Source organism: Falco punctatus (genome assembly GCF_963210335.1).
Source record: "Falco punctatus genome assembly, chromosome: 6".
In the NCBI taxonomy this organism is placed as follows: domain Eukaryota; kingdom Metazoa; phylum Chordata; class Aves; order Falconiformes; family Falconidae; genus Falco; species Falco punctatus.
The window spans coordinates 12442185-12467706 of NC_137585.1; the positions used below are offsets into that span (position 1 = coordinate 12442185).

General features: G+C 43.7%; 1 protein-coding gene across 1 annotated transcript in view; it reads left to right on the forward strand.

Annotated features, from left to right (window-relative positions):
• The window catches only part of MANSC1 (MANSC domain containing 1), a 342189-nt gene that overhangs the window by 65200 nt on the left and 251467 nt on the right, over positions 1 to 25522 (forward strand). The window lies entirely within an intron of this gene.

Here is a 25522-nt window from a genome sequence, read left to right on the forward strand (position 1 = left end):
ATGTAAGCTTTTTTTTCTTACTGCTATTCCTTCCCTCTGTTGCTCCACTGAGAGACTACAGTGGGTTCTAGTAACAGCAGGATTTGCTTTTCTACCGAGTTAGCAGTGCATGCTCCTGCCTGGGAGAATACACTTTCCTTGGGATCACATCCCGCTCCAGAAGTTTAAGTTAGGGCTAGCTCAGCTACCACAGCACTCCATTGCGCTGTGCCATGCAGATGTATCCTTAAGAAAGTTGGCTGCAGGAATCTCATTGCACAAACTTGGCTGTGAAAGCCTGCAGAATTCCAGTCATCCCGCCAATAAAGTTCTGCGTGGAAATTAATGCAAGACTTCATGCTGCGAGGACTTGGTAGTTGTTGCCAATTTGACTGTATAGAAGGCTCAGGTTTAAATATCGAGGAGCCCACATCCTCAACTGAAATAGGAGCAAATTCATTGCTATGAATACAAACAATTTACACGAGGTAAATCCCACTAACTCTAAAGGTAAATAATCATCTAGCTTCCATTTCACCTAACTCTGCCCTAGGACCTGAAAAAAGTATGTATTTTTTTGTGCAAGGGTGGGAGGCAGGGAAGGAACTCACAGGGAAACTCCTGTGTTGTAATCACAGTTCTGTAGTTAAGGTCGATTTACAATTGCACCTGAAACAAAAATTCAGCCTCATGCATGTATGAAAATGTAATGGATGTTCTCGCTGTGAGCCACAGTGCTTACTCTCTCAGCAAAGAGTTAGTTACATACTCAGTGATAGCGCAAGGTTTTATGCAGTCCTCCTTGAATCTGCAGTTTGATCTAATTAGAAGAAATAAAGTGCCCCATATATCTTGTTCTTCTGATGTTATTTTACAGAGTATTTTCTGTTCCTTTTAAGGGGGAAAAAGACCCAAACTATTTTTGCCTGCAAAGCACTGCAGCCGTGGATCGAAAAGTTGGAGTGAAATGTCACATTGCTCAGCTTGTGTAAGAGGGTCCAAAGTCTTTTGATCTCAACTGGATAAAAGCCAGCCCATTTCCTTGGTTTTGCTTGGTATTACATAGCTTTATGTGGAACATGCTAAAGGTATTTGGTTTGTTCATTCAGGACCTGTAGAGAAGTCTAAATGACTTCTTCAACATGAGAATGAGATCTGAGAGATTTCTTGAAAGGCAGCCCTTATCAGTGTTGTAGCCCCAATTCTGTTTATGTGTCATTCTCCAGATTACTGCTAGGCAAAGCAGCGAATCAAAACAAATATGCAAGCTGCTGCAAAGAAATCAGCTGCTTGAAAGCAAGTTGAGGATTGCTCTGCACCAGAGAGATTGGAAACATCTGCCAAGCTTCCTCAACCTTCAAAAACTGGGTGTGCAGGCTGTGGACACTTAGGGGCATCCCACAGAGATGTATTCCTGACAACAGCATTGAAAAGAGAAAATACTTTCATTGGGATGGGGTCAGGCCAGATCAGCTGGAATCACGTTGATGAGAAATTACGGGCCTTAAAAACCACTGGTAAGCAAGTAGGGACACTACAGAAATGGGCTGAGGTAGCATTTTAATGTGCATTGAAAATTACTGTACGGGAGAAAGTGGTAAACAGTTAAAACAATTGTGTAAGTGTAATAACATGCTTGAACAAGTCACTGTACAGTTGGAGTCTTTCATATTGTTATGTCTTTACATACCCTCTTTTTTGGTTTTAGCAGGGACAGCTTACCAAGTTTCACCATCTCAGCTTTACAGGTCTGACTCCGTACAAAAAATTCCCAGCCCTTTCCATGATTTTTATCCAGGTACAGAATTTGTGCTTGCAACTATTCAGGGCATAAGTAGCAGTGCTTGGGTACCAAATGCTGAGATGTAAATGGTGAAAGCTGACATTATTTGGGAACATTTCCATTTATATCAGCAGTCATTTTAGCCCTGTTATATCTGCTCCACACACAAGAATTACGTTGTTAAACTTGTATGTTATGAGGAGAAATTTGCAGATATATTATTGTATCTTTCAAGTCATTCCTGTTCCCAGCTGGGCCAAATCCAGCCTTTCATTTGGGTTGTGCTCTTCCGTCTAGGTCTATGAGTGAAAAGGAAGGTAAAATTTGCTCTGCATTTGTCCACGGCGTTTTAAAATGCCTGCTGCTTGTAAGAACATAGTAGGAAGGAGGGAGACTGTTTAATTGCCATTGTGTGCTTTTTGTTCATACTATTAATCTTTCTATAAGAAGAGAAAGGGCATTAATAATGCTGAAAGGTTACACGTGCAACAGTCTTGGTGTTGCATGGACTGCTTTTCTTTGGCATTTATTAACATACACTTTTCCATCACCTACTTTTTATTTCCCTTTTTTATTCCCCTGACTAGTTGGGATAATTGAAATTTTACAGCACGTAATAATCAGCGGGTAAACCAGAAAAAGAAACCTATAAAATATACGCTCTAAATTATACTGCTGCATATGGCCTTAAGATGCATGCAGTGTTTAGTGAACTCGTTTGGAAAGAGCTCTGTAAATGTCAGGTTTTTAGAATGACTTTAGATGATGGACTGCTGCTTTTTGTCTCAAACCTAAACAAACTAAGGTTTCTCTTCGGTAGTAAAAATTAACATGTGTGTGTGTCTGTGTGTGTGTCTGTCTGTGTGTGTGTGTGTGTGTGTGTGTGTGTGTCAGGTGTATACACAAGAAGTGTAAGCAAGTCATACACCCTGCATTACATGCAACATCAGGTGAGTTTAGTGTGCTTCATTTTTTTTTCCATTAAGTGTTGCAAGTGTTTAGACATACAAAACAGTTGGCGCAAGACAGTGGTTTCAGTCTGTTTCTGTATGCCAAGATAGAGGTATTCAGCAAATTGCACGGTTGGAGCTGGTTTCCAGCTACATGCGAGAGTCATGAGCTGTGATTTTCTCTCTTTGAATTTTTGATTTGGTTAGGAACAAACCTTGCTCCAGCTGATGTCAAAGGGAACTGCTGCTTGCAGAGCCTTCGGTGTGCTTGTGGGCCAGGCCAGTCCATTAAAGCTTTTCAGGCTGTTGAGGTGTAGCATAAAGGGGTGCAACTGGGCTTTCTCTATATTTGGGTTTATTTTTAAACTTTGCTTGTGACTAGAAGTCTAATCTATTTTGCTTTCTTAAAGTATGGTGATTTTCTCCAGTTAAAAAAAAATCACACCACTGTTTTCCCATGTGTTTGTGGTTTTAATGCAGACCAATGACACTGTTCAGTTTGTAGCAAGGTTACTTGCAGAATTACTTTCTGACCAGCGTGGCATGGGCTGTGCATAAAAGCTCTAAAGTTGGCCATGCACGATTTTATCATGCAGTAGCTGAGTCTTTGTCTTTCAAGGGGAGAAGGGATGCTTCTTTTTATTAGGAGAAATAATGGCTACCAATGTACTGGTGTCCCAAAGAAACAAGGAAGTTTTGGGGTTTGGGTTTAGGGGTTTTTTTTCGTATTAATTCCAAAACAGCTCAATGCTTAAGCATACATTTAAAAGGCAGTGTCTGCCTTAAATGCATTGTAATCAAGACACTGTAATGTCACAGGAATTCGTAAAACAATTGTTAAAATTACCAATAACACAGGTTTGGGATGTCAGTGCATATACTGGCCTTAGAGTGGAATTCAATATATTCAGACTGAATGGTGGAGACCATGGGTGAACATTTGGCCTGGCCATGTTTATAGCTGTGATTGTGACTGGGAGTTCAGGGTTAGGGTAGAAAAGAGTTTTCTGCTGGTTAGACAAGGTGATGTCTTTCTGCTTGCCAATTATACATTTGTTAATGGTATTTGAAGTGACAAAATATGGAGAAGAGGATATACAGTAGCACAAAAGAAGTAGGGGGAATACTATGTTTATTCCAGTCTCTGCAATTAGAAATTCTTATACTTGTACCAGAGAGCCCAGTCCTCCCTTACCCTGACGTACACTGTATTACAGCTCCACTCATCTATGGTGGAACTGCCGTGATTTACGCCAAAGGACAACTAAGGCTGAGGTGCTTTGCACTAGTCCTTTTAGTTACTCTACAGAATAAGGGGACAAGCAGCTAGTTGTGTAAAGCCGCTGCCTCCTTTCTACATACACGGGTTTTAAAAGATAAAGAAAAATGGTTACTGCTGTAGTTTTTTGTGAGCGACAGCCAAAAATAACAACAAACCTCTGATTTGTGTCTGAGCTTCATCATCGACAGCGTAGATAAAGTATATCTGTTGAATTACCATGCTGATGAAGAAACAGTGAAACATGGAATATTTCATTATTTTGTTCAACTTGTCAATTACATTTTCTTGTTTAACACGGCATGCACAAGGGAATATGCCAGTATGTAGCAAACTAGAATGATAATATTTTTTTTAGTAGTAGGTGCGTCTAAACCTTCCCATTCTTTAAATGAGGCAGCAGAACTGGTTGAAAAAGCAGTGCACCGAAGCTTTGGTCTGCTTTGCTCCCTGGGCATAAACAGTGCACTGAGCATACCAAGCCTAATTCTGCAACAAGGCTGCTGAGGGCTTATTTGCTGACCTGTGACTTTGATGGGCTGCAAAGGTCTGTGGCCATCCATCCAACCCCAACAGGGCACTTTCTCATAATGAGAAGCAAGGAGATGTGCTCAGACTTTGAGCATTACAGATAGGGCAGCAGCACTGGTGTAAGGGCTTGTGCAGCTGTGGGAGGCAATGCTCAGCAGAAGGGAGCCTGCAGCAGGAGCCCACAGCATGGCTGTAACCTCAGCTTCCTGGTGAGTAGGTACAACTACCTCTACCTGAGCCCTCCTCCTTCCCTGGTTTTGAATATAAGCTGTATGCGTGACTCTGGGCCATATGTTACTCAAGAGCCACAGCCTAGTTCCGCTGGTACCACGCTGTGGCCAGTGTGTGCGTTAGAGAAATCAGTAGTTCAGATTATTTTCCATCCGAGAGAAATGTGTGCCATGTGCAACACAGCCTGAGCTGGAAACGGGACAGAGCAAGTCTTATGTTTTTTATGTTTTGTATATACCTGAGAGATTATTTCCATTTCTTGATTATTTCATTAAATTCCTTTCAGCAGAAACTGGAGGACATTGTTTCACTTGGGTGAAAAAGCAGGAAAAGTGATTCTTCACATGATTTTAGTTATATTCATGGTGATGCAAGTACAGCTTTCTTCTACTTAAATCATCTCCTCTGCAAACTATTCTGAAGTACCCTTCTGTAGGGTAGTATTGGTTTACTGGGGAAGCTATCAAACTGCTAGGGTAGATGCTTTGTTATTTTGCCATTATCTTTTGGATCCTTGTTGATAGGATTTGGGGGTAGGTCTTAATATCACAGAATGTTTGGCTGGAAGGGAACCTAGAAAGTCACCTACTCCATCTCCCTGCACTAAAGCAGGATCAGTTATTCCAAAGCTTGCAGACTGCTCTGAGAAATTATCTGCTCTGCTCACGTGCAAATCTCAGGGGCAGCCAAGATCAACAACTGTTCTCCCAAGATTCAGAGGGTCTGTGTTATACAAGATATTTTCTTTCAGGTACTCATTCTGCATGGCTTGTTGTGTTGCTATGCTGTAGATGCAGTTGAATTCCACATAAGCAAGTTGGTGTGTTGAACCATTTGGTTGTTGGATGTAGATATTTGCAACGTTATCAATAAATGTCGGGGCATAAATATGTTTTAATATCAAAACAAGTTGAATTTTCTTCTTTTTTAGGCAGGTTCTTGTTTTGTTTCCGCACTGCTCTGACCTGGCCTCCCTACACTGATCCCCCTGTGCTGTTCCACTTTCTACAATTCATCACTTCCACACACAAAATAGTGGCTCAGGCTGTGGGGTCTATAAGGTAAGCTGACCTACAGACCAGAAAAATGTGTTTCTGCAATGGATATTTGATGGTTTCCCACTGATGTATCACAAACCATATCGGAGGAAACTTTTTTCCCCCCTTCTACTTTCTTCATTTTCTGAGATTTTTCTGCTTAGGAAAAGCTGCCTCTTACTTTCAGCAATCTGTTCCCTTGGCAAGAAATACGACTATCAGGTGTTTAAAATTAAAGTTGTTAAAATCAAATTTGCAAAGGCAGGAGGGTTTGCCCCAGTGTCCTGGACATAGTCCAACTTTGGTAATTACGTCTCGCCTAACTAAATCCTTCTTGCAGTTTCATGGTGTTCTTCCTGTCCTGCTGAAATCTGGTACGGAGAGCTGCTGTGACATGACATGTTAAACATCTGCTGTGTTTTTACCCAGAAGTGGCCATGCTTCGATAGGAGATGAAGTGATTTATAATACATGGCATGCACACACACAGATTTTTTTTATTACGATGACTTCTGCTGAACTGGAGGAGTTGCTTAGGAGCAGCACTTCTGAAAAAAAGCCAGCTCAGGAACTAAATGTGGAGTTAAAGGTCTGATTCTCTAGGTCTCTCTTTCACATGATCTTTTCCAAACTCATCCCTTTCTCTTATGAGGAGGTGCTGAGAAGTGGCGGGTTCATGTGATCAGCTGTGTTTCTAGCATAATAACCTTCACACTGCCCACTAATCCCCTCCATAAAGGCAAGGAGCATTCCAAAGCGCTGAGCAGCTTCAGTGGATGGGGTAAAACCAACACGTATGCACCTGCTAAACAAATATTTTACCCAGGTTGGTACAAACATAACATTTATTCCCACAAAGTTACATTGGTAAGAGGCCAGAGACGGTAGTTTGTCCCACTGCAGTGCTGATGGGCCAAGGTAAGCTGGGGATGGGAAAGCAGTGCCCCAGACAAGTGTTTTGCAGCACTGGCCGGGGACCTCTAGTGGTCCCTGAAACTTTAGGAGAGGATCCACATACCAATTAAAAAGTGTTTTCAAAAATAAAAAAAAACATGCGTATTCTCACAGCATAGCAGCAAGAAGGCAAAATGGAGAGAACACGCAGATGTGCAAAGATCAGCCCAGTGTTTGCTGTAAATGAAACCACTGTGGCAGCAGTAATATAAATGGTCTGAGTCATTTTCCAAAAAATTGTGGTGATCCCTTGGCATGAAGAAAGTGGAGAAACACTCATGATTCCACTGTAAAAGGGAAACTCACAGGATTTGGGTGATGTATAGTGTTTGCTTCTGGTTTTAAAGAGTCAAGCAATTTTACACTTTAAAATCATAACATTATAGTGAGCAGAAAAATTTCATTACGAATATTTTTCAGTCCCTGTCTCGGATATGTCCTTGGAGCTGGAGCCATGCACTAAGGTATACGATGAATGAAATCTCTTTAAAATTCTGTGCTAGGAAACCTTCCATTCTAATTGTTTCGGATCATCTGCATCCTGTGTTTTGTTACACGGGGTAATAGAGGCCATCTGTCTTCCTTCTTTACAATATATGGATTTATATCTGTATGTGGAGCTGTTTTCACTGACATAGTGCACAGACCCTCCCAAATGTGTGTTAAGAAAATGTGTGCACCCAGGAATGACTAATCTTTCTGAATTTACAAACCACATATCAAATTCTTAATATGGCCAAGAACCACAAGATGCACATTTTTGCATTTCAAGGAAAGTGGGAAACTCCAGAAATTAATGGGAAACACTGGCAATTCCCCTTTGCTCCTACCAGTCTGTTGGGACACAGGGCTGGGTTGTGTCCTGGAGCAGCACAGGGATGCTCTTGTCAGCAGCAGCATCTGGTGCTGCCTCCCCTAATGGGGAACGAGAGGTGCTGTCTGAATATTTGTTCTTTTACAGGATTTTATACACCCCACTCGTGCGTGGCCATTGTGGCCCTGCAGATCCATGCAGACAAAATCTCACTAGCAAGATCGGGACCCTGTGGAACAGAGTATGTTGGGCTAAGAGAGGAAGGATAGAGTTGGAGATGAGGGGTGGAGAGGCTCGTCGGGCATTTGAGCCATGCAAAAAGAGCACCAAGATGTCACCAGCCCTTGGGAAGTAAAAGTTTACTTCTGTTCAAGAAAAATATGTGCGGTTCAGTGCATTTCCCCATGGTTTTAGATTAAAAAGCTGCAGTGAAATTTCCCTTTTCTTAAAACACAGGTTATTTAAAAACCTGAATCAATTACCAGCTGGCTTGTCTGGCTGTGGGACAGTGGGGCAATGCCAGGGGGAGCAGTGTACCTCCCCCAGCTCCACGGCAGACACCACCTCTGAAGGTTTCTCAGCCAAAAAATGGCAAAGAAGTTATTGAGAACTGTAAATCAAGCACAGTGGGGAAAAATAAGCTTTACAGTGCAGCTACATTAAGTTACAGCTCCCCCTTCTATGAATACACCTTTTGCTGAGATATTGCAATAGTAGACTTTAAAGGCAGCCAAGCAGCACAGCACATTTCTTCCCTCAGATTAAAAACATTGTTTAAATTCTTGTGGCTAGACAATTTGTCTTGTCCTTTTTTAAAAAAAGAAGCCATACTAAACAGTGAAGCAGCACAAAGAGGCTGGGTTGCAGGACTGAGACTGCAGGGAATTTTTAGTTTGCCTGCTGCAAATCAAGATCAGCCTTTTTACCTTTCCACAGTCTTTTTCCCTTTGTTATTTGTGGTTACCGCAAAATCTTAAGTCTAAGATTCTCTCAGATGTTAGAATTAGATAATGTCTCTAGAAAATGGTGCCATGGTCTGGATAAACAGCCATGAATAAAATATTTTTGTGTTATGACACCTTTTATCCAGCAAGACTCTAGGGAAAAAAATTAGATATAAACCCATGTATTTATTGTTAAATAAATAATAAAATGTTTATGCATATGTTATTATTTATTATGTATATGTACACATATATTGCTATATAAATATACACAGATACAGGTGTATTTGCATCTTAGACACGAGGACTTTTTTTGCCCAATACAGAGCAATCCTGTTCAGGGATGAACTGGAGCAGCAGATGGGTAACAGATAACACTCATGTTGCCTTTCATGGAACAAGGAAGCGACAGAAAGCTCTTCCTGAGAGAGGGGCCTTGCAAAGGATGTGTCACAAATTCCCCTGGGACTGCCAAGAACCAGGAAGGTGTCCATCACAGCACACTATCTGGGAAACACCTGAGGTAACATGGGATTTGCTGGTGGCCAGCAGTGTGTGCTAGCACCCTGTCCCAAACACACCATGCCAGGGTCAGCAGCGGTGGCTGCAGGGAATAGCTGTGATGTTTTAGGGCCATGCTGTGATCTTCCTATTTTACTGTGCGGGATCTGTCAGGGGAAGGACTGCCTAAAAAACGTGGGCTGAAAGAAAAACAGAATGGGGATGTTCTCATCTAAATTTTCTGACCTGGAGAAGAATAAGGTTGTTCACCAGCACCAAAAAGCCTGGTGATGTCAACTTCAGCCACACATCTCTTACGACTGTTGTACCCCAGGCTGTGGAGCAGGGGATGGGTAGAATTCGATAGACGGTACATGTTCATGGGCAACAGAATACCTGAATAAAAAGCCAGTGGAAGCCGCTTGGCTATAGCCACAGGAGCATCAGTCTCAGCAGAGAAGTGGAGGCTTTGCCATGAATCCCTGAACTTCACATGTTCATCCAGCCATGCACTTGCCGTGGTGCCAAAAAGAAGACTGTAACATGATTTTCTTGATAGCAAGTTGTTTACTGGTTCCATGTCAGTAACTATTTTGCTGTAATTTGACATGGGAAGAAACCATACTTTGGATTGCTGAGGTTATTAACCTCCTTTCATCTGCAGCCTGTTTTACAAAGGAGATCCATGCTAACGACTCAGTAATAAATATGTAAACTTTGGCATTTTACAGGTCAGAATAAGCAGATACATCCATGCAGTCACAGAACTCATTTAATAACATCAGTTGTATAAAACACAAATCTTACTCGTGCCATTTTTCCATCCCCACCAGTCCCAGCAGCATGCCCATGCTCAGCAGGGCTGTAGGATCCAGCAGCAACTTTGCAGTTCAGAATGCCACAATTTGCTTCAGCCCACTTCCAGCTTTTTTTCTTTTTTTTTTTTTTTAAAAAAAAAAACAACAACCAACTTCTCTTAGGGAGCAGTAATGAGATCATCTGATAGTTTTGTGAAGGTGAGTGTCTGATCGGTGTCTGAAAGTGAGGAAATGACAAAGCACCCAGGTTCTTGTTCTGACAAAGCAAACCTTTGCAGGGAGTATGTTGGTTTGTTTTTCTCAAAAAAACCCTCAAACTCAGTCTCATGCTAAGTGCAAATGAGCAGACTGCTCTGCCTTGCATATTTGTACATGAATCCAGCCCAGTGGAAAAAAAAAAAAAAAAAGACTATTGAGGGCATTGAGGAAAAAAATAAAAACAGTGCGTGGAAAGGGGCTTAATACATTCACAACTTTACTTAGCTCTAACAAAGAGCAGCAACCCCAGATGACCTTCTGGCTCCTGTCTCCACCCAAGTTCCTGGCCTCTGTTCAACGTCCTGGCAAAAGTTGCAGACATCCGCAACACAATGCCAAGTAGCTGTTTTGTCTGTAGATATGTAACAGAGATTAGCTGAGTGGTGGTGGGGAGCTGCTACGCATAAACCAGCACCTCCAAACAGGGACCTGGCATCCAATTCCCATCAAAGAGCCTTTTTCGCTGGCAGTGCCAAGCACCTCCTCAGGACTCCGGTGGCTGGGCAAGAGGAAAATTTCCACCGTTCCAGCTCGGTGGGGTTACGTGTTGCTCTCCCCAGCTTCCTCCCACGTCAGTGCCCAGGCGACTCTTTCATGTCAATGATTAACTCGACGGGACGGAGCTCTGCCGCCCGCGTGAGGGATGGATGGAGCGCAGGACCCATTACATCATACCTTTCTGATGTGTTCAGCCATGGATCACTGATTTGCCTCTGATTGCAAGCTAGCAAAACTGACACTTGAATGGAAAAGAGAATGTAACCCCGTGCACATGGCTTGTTAACACCTCCCGTGTGCGATTGCTTTTAAAGAGACACCCAAACTGTGCCCATGATGGAAATGGCTCTTTTTTTCCCCCATGGTAGGCTTTAAAAGAAAAAAATTCGGTTTGACTTTTAATTTTATTTTTTTATCCCTTTTTCCACCAGAGACAGGAAACAATTCTTTCATGCATTCAGAAATACAAATTATGATTGGCAGAACATTAGAGTGCAGAAAAAGAGCTTTTGAAAGAGGTCCTGGAGGAGCAGTCAAAGCAGATTAAAGGTTAGGTCCTGCACCTAGCCAGCCAAACTCCTTGAGTCACACATACACCCCCCCCCCAGCTCTCAGGAGTTTGTTTGTATTTTTATCACAAAACTGGCTAGACCTGCAATTTTAGTAACAAGCAAAATAGGAAGGCAAAAATGCTGGGCTCTCCTTCTCCTCCTCCCCCTCCTCTTCCTCCTCCTCCTTCTTCTCCTTCTCCTCCTTCCCCTTCCCCTTTCCCTTCCCCTTCTCCTCCTTCTTTCTCCTTCTCCTTCTTCTTCTCCTTCTCCTTCCCCTTCCCCTTCCCCTTCCCCTTTTCCTTCCCCTTCTCTCCTTCTTTCTCCTTCTCCGTCTTCTCCTCCTTCTCCTCCTTCCTTCTTCTCCTTCTCCTTCTCCTTCTCCTTCTCCTTCTCCTTCTCCTTCTCCTCCTCCTTCTCCTTCTCCTTCTCCTTCTCCTCCTCCTTCTCCTTCTCCTTCTCCTCCTTCTCCTTCTCCTTCTCCTTCTTTCTCCTTCTCCTTCTCCTTCTCCTTCTCCTTCTCCTTCTCCTTCTCCTTCTCCTTCTCCTTCTCCTTCTCCTTTCTCCTTCTTCTCCTTCTCCTCCTCCTCCTTCTCCTTTCCCTCCCCCTTCCCCTTCCCCTTCCCCTTCTTACTTATGTATGAGTTATAAAGAAAATATCAACTATTAAACATTTTGCTCCAGCATGTGTTCATTATTACCATCTGATCCTTTTACCAAGTGCACTGTGACTGGGGAATGGCTGCAAAGGAAGCTGCTCTAAAACAACATGTCAATTCTGTATAAAGTAGTCGGTCCAATTACGTTGTATTTTATAGAATATGTAATAATTATGTAACATGTTATTAAATGCTCATTGTGCTAATATGTCAGATGAAGGTAGCAGCAGGCTGTCATGAGAAATCAAGCAAGAGAGCATGAGGTCTCGGTTAAGCACACAGATGCTGTGAACACTTTGGGTTTGTTAGGAGGGGCAGCCCCGTCTGCCAGCCATGAGGTTTTGCTTCCTGGTCTTGCCAGGGGACAGACCTTGTCACTCAGGACCATCGCTGAAGAGCAGAATAGCCAGAATACAGTAGCACTTTCAAGAATGTTTTTTTTTCTGCTGTCAAAAAAGGAACTCCACTACTGATGACTGGAATCCGACCATGGCATGAGAAGTGGCAGCCTCTGAAGTGCATCAAAAATGCTTGGCAGAAACCTTGCTGTCATTGTTTATCCTTTGTTTCTATGACTAAAGAAATAATATCTTCTAAGAAAAGGATGAACAATAAATAAAACATTCAGTGATGGCTACAGATTTGTGAATGGAAGAGTGACAGGTGTCAAAGTCACTTGGCTCTCTAGCCTAAAAGCGTAAGTCATTTGAGGGCTGATCTGTCAACAGGGGAAACCAAGATGATACAGTGGAGGGGGGGGTCGTTCAGAGAGAGCAGCAAGTGGGCAGAGCTGCCTTCCCTGCCCCCAGGCTCCTTTTCCTCCACCTCTGGAACAGGTTGGGATTCATCTGGCAGCACAGCTTTGTGTGGGAGGATGCTGTGCGTATACATTCCCTCTGGGAATAATTAACCAAGGTCAACATTACTGGATCCTTGGATGGAAAACTGTCAAGGAAAACACAAGCACTACAGAGAGTGGTGCTGGTGACTCGGTTTGTGGGAAACCATCCTTGAGACAGCGATGAACTGAGCCCTTTACATAGCACTGAGGACCTTCGTGGCGGTGTCGTTCCTGGTCATTAGCTTTAGTCTCACACTGCACAACGTCTGCACTGCAAGCCCCTGACAGCAGCTCTGGGCCCTGGAGACTCTGGTTTTGTGTCTGAAGCCAGCCGCCTTGCCTGACCTTCCTCCTCTGTGTATTTGGCATTTGTTCAAGCAGGGGAAGTCCAGCATCACCACACTCAGACACTGTTCCTGACATCCAGGCACTCTGGCATGTCCCTGTCTGCTTGTGCCGCTTCTATATAGGAACATGGCAGGCTGGTTAAGCAGATCGACCTGGGCAGCTCTTCTGGTACCCAAGGTGGACACAGCAGCTGTGATGTGATGTGAAAGCACATGCAACTGTTCTTTTTCCGCAGCAGATCAGCACGTCGTAGTACATATGGGGAAAAGCTGCTCACTTCACTTTGGCTGCTTGAGAGCAGCTTCCAGCCTATCCCAAATAGCTCAGCAAGGACAGAAGATGGAGATCCTAACAAGCATGTGCCTTTGTGCTTTCACAGAAACACTTTTGAGACTCTGAACCGTCAGTGGACTGTAATCCTGCCTGCTCAGCCCTCCCCTGCTGAGCTACTGTTTGGGGTAGTATCCACCACACATCCTGCCTTGCACACCAGGAGAGCAAGCACAGCCACTGTGCTTTTGCCCAAGAGATAGCACCATTTTGTGTTTTTGGAGAATTGATCTGTATCCAGTTCGTAACATGTTTCTGGATCCTTTAAGAAGGAGGATGTTGATAAATTATTTCTATCTCACCATTGTAATTCCTCTCCTCCTCATTTTTTCTCCAGTTCCCCATACAATTGAAAACTCTTCTTCCTTTCCTCTTCTGAACAGGGATCGCTTGGTTTTTTTCAGCTAAAAATGCATTCTGGAGACTTGAAAGAGATCTATGCTTGAGAGCAGTGATACGTTATGAAGATGAGAGGGTGAGTGAAGAGACCTTTGACTGTGATGAGACCCAGACCTCCCATTCTGGATGTCTCCAGCAAAGTTGCTATATCAAGTCTTTGTTTAAATTGGGTCCCACTATACAAGTGTATTTATTAGCATAACAAAGCTGCAATGGCCAAGGAAAGGAAAAAATGACTTGCCTAATGGAAATGAATTGTGCAGCATAACCTGGTGGCACATAGGACTCTATCATGGTATTTAATGTCCCTCCCCACACTGAAGGAAAGAGTCTTGACACAGGCGCCAGTAGGTCTGTAGAGCCATTGGTAGAGAGCCAGGGCATACCATTTAATGGAAGGACATAATTAAATATGCCTTTATTTTTATTACTTTGTAATATTATTATGCAGCTGAAATAAATCACAAGTTGTTTTTAGTAGGATTCAGTCACAAGCCACAAAATCAGTGAGCTGAGGGGCTTGCTTCTTGATCTCCCTGTAAGCAACTTTCTGTACTCTCTGCAAAAGGCAAAACTTTTGCATGAGGGTCAGCCCATGACCTTTTGCTCTTTCAATATTTATTAAATACATTAATAAATAAATACCATTTCTTGAACTCCCAGGACCAAGTTCTAGGCTCCTGCAGCCCAAGTCTGCAGGCAAACACGAGCTACAGAGCCCCTGACCAAACTGGATGGCTCGCTGCCGATTCTACATCACCACCTCACTGGCCCAGGGCTAATATGTGCCGAAAGAGGGATGGGAGAGGTCTGGTGGAGGCCAAAGATGTTTCACCTATCTTTCCTGGTTCCTGCATGGCTCCTAGAGCCCCTCCAAAGTCAGGAAGGTGCAAAGGTGCTGCACGCTCAGCTAAGTAGTAAGCTGCAGTGCAGCATCAGTGAACCGGAGAAGGAATCGTGTTCAGCCTTCTGCAGCCAGAAGGGCAAAATATGAAATCCTCAAGCATGCAGCAAAGAAGTTAGAAGGAAATGTAAAAATCTGTGCTTGGACCTTCATCACACTGACTGATGGTCCTAAGAATGCACTCCTCACCTCTGTACATCAGCAAGGATACAGCGCATTGTTTGGTTTTAAACGGGATGGACGCCCAAAGGTTTTCTACACAGTCACTCATTTTCTTATCTCTCATGAAAGTAAGAACTCTCTGGTGCAAAACATTCTGTAGAAAAACTAAATATGCCAGCAGGAAGTTATCACCCATCATGTTACAATTTCAGCTTAACACATTTTGTGTTTACTCTGTTCTCAGTCCCCTCTGAAAATGCTGCTAGGTGTGCAAGCTCTCCCTTGAACACTTCTTTTTTTGTCCTTTTTTCCCCCATTTATACATGCTCAGATTATTTCAGAGGGAGGAAGAACACCAGACCATTATTTAGAGGGTAATGCTGAAATACCAGCATTATTTGTGTAGAACACCCATTAGCTCCTTCTTGTCACCTTTAAGATGCCTTTTTATTTCTTTTTGTGAGCTAAATGCTAACAGGAGGTTTATCATTAATCACCTTTGGGTTTGTGTAAGAGTTTATGTTATTCACATGAACAGTGTGTGTTGCAAGACTCTTTTCACTATTTAGGTACAAATTATTCAGAGCTGGGTTTTGGCTAAGCTGAAGCCAAACTGAGACAGGTAAGCTCTGTCTCAAAAGGGAACCTCAGAAGGCTCCAGTTTAAGTCCAGTCAAGATAAAGTATCACCTACCTGGCTACTGAAATGTGTGTAGGTTAGAAAGAAGAGTTGTTGTGCTTCAGGGTCAAGATGAAACTTGAGTAGTATGATGCTGAATTTGAGGAGGTCATTCAATTAACCTGCATAAATAAAAAAAAAAATATCTTATGGCCTGCTCTCTTATGTAGGAAAGTTGCATCTCAGTCAAGTTTATTCTTACTGCGGCAAGGATCAAAAGGTGGGCCCAAAAGTAGGTCTCATAATCTGATGAACAAATGTCAGAAAGGAGACAAGTGACCACTCTTCCAAAATTTCAGCCCATACTTTGACACTCCTGCAAAAAGCGCTTCTGTTTGTGCCCAGAAACAAATTGGAAGAGCTCTGTTATTTTGTAATCAAAGACTGGTTAATACCTTGATGTCTAAAGAAGTGACATCCCCGATGACTTCCATGTGTTTTTCTGTCAGCAGCACATCGCTCAGGTTCACCGTGTGGGCATGAGCAGCAGCCACAGCCACAGAACAGACAGGACCTGCTCAGGAGGGTTGTTTTTTTTTAAGTGAAAAGGAGTTGGGGAAGAGACAGCTCCGAATAACGTGTGAGAGAGAGATGGTAAATCCAAGCCCAGTTGCTGACTGGTCCCGTTACAGACCTCCCAAATGTCAGTGTGCTTCAGCGTACATCTCTAAGATGACAGCCACAGCAGGAGGAAGCCCTGGTGGGGTTGGAGGAGAGCTGGGGTACAGGTGCAGCCACCCCATCAGCTCCCAAACATCAACACCATCAGAAGCCTTCAAAAGGACGGATCCATAGGCAGAAAGGTTCAGCATCACCTGCCAGCATTGGTTTCGCAGTTAGGCCTTGGCATCCTTTGGGGGAGCCAGAAGGTTCCTTCTATATTTCTTATTATCCTGCAGCTCCTGTTTCTGAACTGGAAGGATGCCTCCTTACCACGTCTTCTTTATATCCCTCTGCTATGCACGCACGCACACACAGACAAACATCTTATTTGCATTTGGGATGTGGATTACAGAGGGATTCTGTTCATAAACCTTGAGGGACCTGTGCTCCCAGGCCTGTCTCTTCAGAGCACTAATTCCCCCCTCCTTCTTTGCTATCTTTGCCAGTGGAAAAAATTAGCAAACCCTATTTACAAATATTTTTGCCTCTTGGCCCTCTGCCTAATGCTGTGCTATTAAGGCTGTCGTTGTTCTACTAAACAATTGCCAAATGTTTTTGCATGCATGCATTGGCTTGCTTTTGAGTTCAGATATTTTTATTACACCAACTGCCACCCTTTGCTTAATTCAAGGTGAATGCTCCAGACTTCAGGCTTGTCAGAAAATTTCTCCTTTATTACCCCAGTAAAATATACTATCCCCACAACAATGGTAAAATTCCTCCACTAAGATGTTTTTCTGCAAACAGCTTTTCTGTCCCAGCCTCTCCTTTCATGATAGAAAATGCTCTGCTCACATTGGAGCAGTATGCCCCAAAGCCTTACACTGACATCAGATGGGGTCAAAGAGGCTTTAGCCAGTGAGACCTCAAGGGAATTTGGATACCCAGTTCCAAAAAACTGTGTCCTGGAGAAACATTTTCTCAGCTGGAGCCTGATACTGGAGGCAAGTAACCTCCATTTCTGCACGCCCAAAGATGTCTGAGCAGCTTAGTGTCTAAGCCCAGTTATGATCAAGGAAAAAATATTCCTCCTCCTCTTTTCCCTGGGGCTCTTGACCTAGTAACCATTCTCAGAGTATATTTTCAGGATTCTGCTCCGTCTAAAAGGCTGTGGCAGACAGCACTTCCTTTTAAAGTACAGAATTAAGTAGTGGTCCAAGTTCACCTTCCTGCCTTTTTCCTTTTTCTTTACACCCCTGTTGGTTAGAGCACTGGCCTGGAAAGATGGGTACCCATTTTCCCTTCTTTCCATCTGCAGGGATTCAGTCTCCTGGGATGCCCTTGAGGAGCATCTGCCACCCAGCTGGGGACCAGATGTCCAGCTAGCCTTGTCCCTCACCATTCCTGCTGAACCCGGGCCAGCATTGCTCAAATGACTATATTACACATGCCCTGTTTGAACAATCGCTGCCATAATGCATTATTTCTTTCTGCCTTTTCTAGTTAGTGGAGAAGTCTCTCAGGTCTACGCTGTGCCTGTACAGGCCATTTTGATTAGGGACTGACACATTAGTGTCTGGTAAGCAAATAGCAAGGGGTGATGGCAATGCTGCATGCTTCGACACGTGCCATCAACATACCAGACCACGTGTACAACCTTTCTGTTGCACATTAGTTTGGTCCTCAGACAAAATACAAACTATATACACAAATTATAGCAAATCCATCCAAAAAAAGGGAACTTCACAGATGCTCATTCACTCTTCTAATTTCTCTGCAAGTATATTCATGCTTCTGTGTATAGTCTTTAGTCCCAAATGTAAGGGTGATACAGTTTACTAGCATTTCAACAGCAGCTGAAATGGCCAGTGCTAAGTGGATGTTGAGGAGCAGTCAAACAAAGCAAGTTTCATATCTGTAATTGCAAATGGTAGCATGGGAAATGTGATTCTGAAACAACAAAAGAAAAGATATATGTCTCTAATGAAAATAGCTCCAATGTCAGATACAGCATAACTTCCCAGACAAGATAAAAGCACAAGAATTATCTCCAGAAATTACTCAGTGAAAAATTCTGAATAACAAATGGAGTTGAGAAAATTGCTCAGACAGTTTGCAAATAAGAAAAAAGGAGGACATAACAGCTTTATTAATCTTTATGATTTATGCATCTAGCTTTACTAGCAAGACAATAAATTAAAGCACAGCCAAGATTTCTTCCACACTATTTGGTCAATGAACCTTCATCCTGGCCTGAGGCACTGCTGTTTTTAGGCCAGTCCTGCCAAGCTCAACGGTGTTTCTAGGATCATGAAGCGCCAACACACGAGATCCAGATGGCCTTCAGGAAGAGCATTCCAGCAATTGATTTTTGTCTCTGCAGTTGAAAGATGATGGTATAGGAGATATAACTGCAGACACATAAAAGCTTGTTTGTATAGCCTAGCCTAGCTAGTTTACAGTTAACCCTAAGAGTGAAGGTGAGCCACGCAGCCTTTTTTAGTTCAGGCAACTGCACAGAGCACAATACTTTGAAGTTTTGAAGCATTGACTCCCATCCCAACCACACAGCAAAGCTCAGTGCCCGTCCCTTCCCTGCTCTCATTGCTCAAGCTGGCACATGTGGAAATCACACCTATTCCTTTGCTGTGTGAGCATGTCTTATATCATCACCACCTTCTTGGCCCTCTGGTTTGTCATCATGTCCAACTGTACTGATTTAACCCCACATCTGCCCTCAGGAGGGAGGGGACAAGTTAAAACATACTCCTTTTATTTGGCTGTTCAGTCATAACAAATGCTAAGCAACCGATCCCACTTACCTGGACAAAGCTTTGCCTTTTGGGGTTGGATGAAGATTTTTTTTCTCCTGAATTCCCTCACTCTTGCTTGTCAGACACTAATGCGAATACTCATCTTGATCAAAAGGATAACAAAGCTTGTTGTTCAGGTGTAAATACATCCAGTGGGAAGACTGCAACATGAACAATTAAGCTGGATTTTCCCCATTCTTCCCACTTGACAAACACCCTTGCTGGGACAGGCTGGGACAAGTTTGGAGACAGAGCCACGAGGACTATTGAGTATCTTGGTCTTGACCATCTTGTCCATCTGTTCAAACTCTGCTCCAGGGCTGTGTCTCTAACTAATCAGTGACCACTTAAGACAAGTTTGTGATCTTTGGATTTATATTAAGAAAGTTTATGATGTTGCTAGAGTCAGTGACAGTACACGGGAACTGGGCAGGTTTTAAATGCCGCTTCAGAGTCAGGCGAGCACAGAGTGACCCGGAGCCTCTTTTTATTATATTTCCAGATCATGCCACAAAACCTGAAGGTTACAAGGTTGGAGAACACTTGCAGAACGCATGAAAAATCTGCTTGGTCTTGTATAGCCCCTTGTGAAGGAAACACAGTCATTCTTAGCAGGGATTACAGTCAAAAACCTTATTCTGCAGATAACTCTCCTAGCCTGGCCCAAGTTGCCCCACTGCAACCAACTGCTCCTAATTAATGAAAAGGAAGCAGATATTCACTTTGCCGGCTCCATCATTAACTTGTTTTTGTGGGTGCTGCCAGAACCCTGCACGCATCTCAGGCCAAATCTCCATCACGCCCAAGAAGTGGAATGTAACCTTCCTTGGTGACCTAATCATGGCATCATCACAAAACAAGGTCTTGTAACTTAATGCTGTAGGGCACTGAGGTCAACCAGCCACCTCATCCTTTGCATTTCATTTCTTCGTAAAATGACACTGGCGTAATTGTCCTCACTGGAAAATGGAGGTGACTTAATGCCTTAAGCACTGGGTAAAGCTCTGTAACCTCTCTCCAGCTTCATTCAAGCACAATTCCTAACTCACTCGGGTAAAGAGGAGTGTGCTGGAGACAGTTCAGTCCAATTCGACAAAACAACTGTTAAATATCACCAGCTGTTAAAAACATGCCGCTAGGGAGCCCCTGCTATATCCTCACTGCATCCTCCTGCTTCCCAGACTCAGTGCACCATGTCAAATCTCCCTTCCCAAACACCTTAGGCTTACGACCAAGAAAGCTGCATCTCACCTTGCCCAGAACTGATGTCCTTTATCTTTCTTGAGGCATGTGCATTGTGTCTGTATTTTAAGGCTAAGGTAGAGCCCAGAGACTCAAATCACCCTGGTGGAACCTGCCCAGCACAGCTTGTGATGTGATGAAGCAAGGCAAACACAGATGGACTGTGCACCGGCAGCATGTCTAAGGTGCAAGTCAGTGTTGCTTTTAAATATATCTTCCCCTTTCCTCACAAAAACATTGTGTTCAAGGGTCCTCTGCATCCCTTTTCAACAACTTCATGAGAGACAACCCCCCCACACCACATCCCTTTACAGTCTTGGCTTTCAAACGTGGCCTGAGCCCTTTTATTACTTAAAAAAAACCAGAATGTTAGGTTTTGTAAGTAAATTACATTAATTAATTTCCTTTGCAGGAGGGGAAGGGGTGAAGTCTGGGGAATCTGCCCACAGCTTAAACACTGGTCTTGTGGTCCAAGATGTCACTACAACCCTTTCATGCTGTTTTTTTTTTCAAGGCTTAAATCAATCCCAACGCTCTGTTACCTTTCACACATGCATCATACAGGGGCCAAAATCACAGACAGTCATTCAGACTAACTGGCTGGGAACAATTTTAAAAGTATTTTTCCTCCGCCTGGATCACACAGTAGCTGTATACATGACCCTCCACCATCAGCTCTTAACTGGCTGTGCAAGGGGGTGACCACACAATGCACCCCAGCTCAGTGGTACAGCATAGCATTGAAGCAGAATTGTAGAGTGCCTGGGATACTCGAGTATATAAAATGCTTCCCACCAAATGCAAAAAGGTGAAGCAAAATGATTTATGTAATAAATGGGGTTACATCAGACTGGCAGACAGTCACCAGTGGAGTTCTCCAGGCTCAATTTTAGGGCCAGTGCTCTTTAATGCTTTTATAAATGTTGTGGACACAGGAATTGAAAGTACGTTAAGTAAGTTTGCCAATGATACTAAACTAGTAGAAGCTGTGGAGGAGAAGCTCTATCCTTGAGGATGGAGAGGTTGTCCAGAGAGATCTGGATGGACTAGAGAGCCGGGCAATCCCCAAACATATGAAATTCAACAAGAGCAAGTGCTGGATTCTCCACCTGGGATGGGGTAATCCTGATTATACATACAAAATGGGGGACAAGAGGCTGGAGAGCTGCCCCACAGAAAGAGATGTGGGGGTTTGGTTTGACGGCAAGTTGAATATGAGTCAATGGTGTTCCCTGGCAGCCAAAAGGGTCAACCATGTCCCGGGGTGCATCAAGCACACCATAACTAGCTGCTTGAGGGAGGTGGTTGTCCCAGTCTGCACTGGTGCAGCCCCACTGCGAGTACTGTGTGCAGTTCTGGGTGCCTCAGTACAAGAAGGACACCAAACTGTTAAGAGGCAGTGCCCAGGGGTGGGCCACCAAGGTGGTGTCTGGTCTCAGGGGCAGGACTGAGGTTACCCGGCTTGTTCAGCCTGGAGAAGGAAAGGCTGAAGGGTGACCTGCAGAGGGGCAGTGGAGGGAGAGGTGCTGATCTCCTCTCTCTGGTGACCAGTAACAGCACATGGAGAAATGGAATGAAGCTGCACCAGGGGAAGTTCAGATTGGACATTAGGAAAAGGTTCTTCAGTGAGAGCGTGGTCGGTCACTGGAACAGGCTTCCCAGGGAAGTGGTCATGGCACCAAGCCTGTCAGAGTTCAAGGAGCATCTGGATGACACTCTTAGTCATATGGTTTCATTTTAGGTAGTCTTGTGAGGAGCAGGGAGTTGGACTTGGTAATCCTTATGGGTCCCTTCCAACTTGAGATATTCTATGATTCTATGAAAAGGGTACAAACAGCCATGAGTGAAGCGTTAAATCAGCCGGTTTTGGACTCGTTTTTCAACATTACTGCAATGTGGCTGCTGAAACAAAAAGATTGTATTGAATTAGTGCAAGTGGAAAATTGGTTCTTTGACCAAAAAAAAAAAGCAGGGGGAGGGGGGAGCTGTGTGGGAAAGAGTCTTTGAAATAATCTTTCTTTTTTCCTTAATTGGAGAATTGAAAAAATAAATTAGAGGTTGGCAAATTTTTGTCAAAACAGTTCAATAGCCAAAGCCTAAATTCTGGCTTTAGTTCACTTTACAAATGACAATACCCTCTGAAAAATGTCAATAATATGAGAAAAAGTTATTTTTGTTTTCATTTCCACAAAAAAGCCTCGTCTTCAGTACAAATCTCATTTCAGTCTGTACTGGCCACAAGATCCATGGGCAGATATTCTCTCCCTCCAACAACTCCCCTCCACTAAAACCTTCCTGGGAAAGGGAAAACAAGACAAAGGAATGGAAGGAAGAGGGGCAGTACAGGAGTCCCAGAAGAAAAGAGGATGAAAGTACCCAGCAAAACACCAGGGAAGGAGCAGGATGGCTGAAGGAAAAGAACAGGGATTTTTTTTCTCCTCCCTCCCATTACAATAAGCTTAATTTTCTTTTCCTCATCTGTTGTACGAAGCTCAACATGTTTATGGTTTAAATGGTAAAGACAGAGGCTGGGAAGGGAAACAGAGCAGAGCTGTACAAGGGCACAGCCCATTTCATGTCCTGAACCCAAGTCCACACCTTTGTCCATGCTACTTTAGGTTTAACTGTCATTTACTGATCTCCTGCTGTCGGTTAGCTTCCTAAGCAGCCTGTAGATAACGTGATGGCATTGAAAATATTAAGTGAAATGGCATTGAAAATTTTAAGTGAAATGGATATAACATTGCAGTGTTTGAGAAAGTTCTAAGATAGCAGAAAGAATTGTTTTAAAATGCTACAACATCCATTGCTCTGGGGCTGTCTGGCATGCAAGAAAGAGGACGGTTGGTTCTGAGCACCGATCTGCCTAGCATTTTCATGACACAGATACAGAAAGCTGGCAGTTCACACTGCTTTTTGGTGTGCCAAGAGAAACCTAGTGTTTTGAAAATGCCTACCCACATACAACAGTTCAGAGAAGAGCTGTTCGGAAACAGAGGGTTCAGGAGCTGGGAAATATTTGGATGAAAAAATCATTTTCTGTAGTACATCTTTTTCAGAAAGCAATGGATAAGCAACAAGTCTGTATTAAAGAAATTGAAGAAAATTGTGCAGAGACCCAGAATGGATTAATGCACTGTTTGGTTTGCAAAATATCACTTCTTCCCTTGAAAATAAATGTCAAATTGCGGTGGAGGCACTTAGTCTGTGTATAGTATTGACTATTTCTTTTTTAAGACGGCTATACAATTTATCCTTCAAGGAGTCCTTATCACAAAACCATCCAACCATGCCAGATAACCGAAGGACTATGGGTGAAAACAAACACAAGAGCTGTTCCTAGCCTATCCCCTTCTCTGTAAAGCTCCTTCAGTCCTGCCAGGGCAGATGGGCAGCAGTCTGACACTGCTGACACAGAAGCTCCTCACGGATCTGCTAGCAGAGCTTGGCGCTGTCAAAGACCTGGCTTGGATGCTGCTAGCCAGCTGGTTGCAACAGGGCAGATCTTGGAGTGCTCTAGGCACCAAGTATGTACCAATTTTTTGGAAGGCAAGGAGGTTACAAACCCCTGTCACAGCTGGGCTGCCCAGCTGATTCAGGTGCATTCCCACAAGCTCCTGTGGCTTGTGCGGCACATGGGCGAGACATTTGCTTTGTCTTTGCCTTGGCCCCATGAGCACATGGCAAACGTCCCTGGTACACCAGGTTCCTCCTGGAAAGGGTACACTCGCTTCTCTTGAAAGCTTGGCAAGAAGCAGCGGTGAGCTGTGGTCGTTTGTGCTGAGCTGAGCTGAGTGACATGCCAGTGGTGCTGGTGCCCAGAGCTGTGGCTAGGGGAAGGAAGGAGGCAGCAGGCTCTGCTGAGGACATCATCACCCTGGCAGCCACGGTGGTCCTTTATGCCAGGGATAGCCCCACTCAGAAACAAAATGGTGAGCTCTTCACTTTTGAACAGTCCTTGGACCGCTGGAGACCTGAGTATTTCATACACAACTTCTGGAGTTCGGAGGTGGTTCAGATCTGGACTACAGCATGCCTTTTGGGGACACAGGGCCAGAGGACTGTGTCTGGCTGAAGCAGAAACCTTCTAAGCAAACTTACTTCTGATTGAGTGGTTCCAGACTGCAAAGTGTAAAAACCTAAGTCATCCGTTTAGCCATAGAAAGAATCACAGGAAATACTTTTTAATGTTTTGCAAAGGACTGTTATTTAACTGCATTTCCCCCTTTTTCTTTTTTTCCATGAATATTGCAGATGAACATACATTTCCCAAAAAGATCTCAGCAGGTTTTTACAGCAAGTGAATTTACCACTGATGACTGTGGGTACTCTCGGTGGAAATCTCAGGGTTGCACTCATGTAACCATGGAACAGAAATGACATTTTGACTGTCTAAATGCTCGTAGGCAAGCTACAAATAAATGATTATTCACAGAAATTATGGGCAGTATTATTTCAAACAACAAACACATTCAAGAACATCCAGACAGGCTCACAGATAGTTTGCAAACAGAAAAAAGGCCAAACGCTTCTATTCAGTTACTTGCTGTAGATTATTCACGCAGCTCTAATAACAGTCCCCTGTCTCCATGCGCCTGCATCAGATGCAGTCCAAAACTGGGGTGGTGGTGAAAGCTCCCGCTCTATCATTATGAAAACCCGTAGTTGAAGCTTTTATTGCCTATTCATTTCTACAAAACAAAAGCAAAGGATGGGATTTTCTTCACAGGCGTTGGTTTGGAGTTGCTTCATTTCAGCGGGTATATGCAGATATTTTCACAGAGATGGTGCAGGGTGACCAGGAACACCTGTTAACTTTAAAAGCACAAAACCCCTGGAACACCTTTCTTCTGGGTTTTTTTTTTTTTCATCCTATAACTATCTGTTCTTTATGTTATGACACAAACACAGCTTGCAACTAACTTTGGAAGCTGTAAAAAAATAGTAAGTGCTGTTATTGGTGGCTGGTTGCAGAACACGTTATAAATGGCCTACCAATGGCTACACTTAACACGGCCACCAGGCTCTCGGCCAGACACCCTCAGTGGCTCACAGCTTCCCCTCACCACTCCTCAGAGGTGTCATCCACCGCCCAGCTGTTCCCTCTTCCCTTGCTGATGCCATGAAATACTCCTGCTCCCTCCTCAGTCCTCAGCCAGCTGGGATGCAACCACGAGCATCCTTCAAGCAAAAGCACTGGGCCTTCTCTCCTGAGGCAGGGAGCTGAAAAAGAGCCCTGCCAGCCCACGGGGGTGCCCACTGGGGCTGCTTTTGCTGCAGGCAGCTGGGGATATATGAGGATACATCCCTGGTTCAAGCCCATCCTCTTCACCTTTAGTAGCTAGCGTGGCTAAAGAAGCTAATTTGGGCTGGTGTTACACACTGCTATTCACCTTGAAATGCTCCTGACTTTCTCCT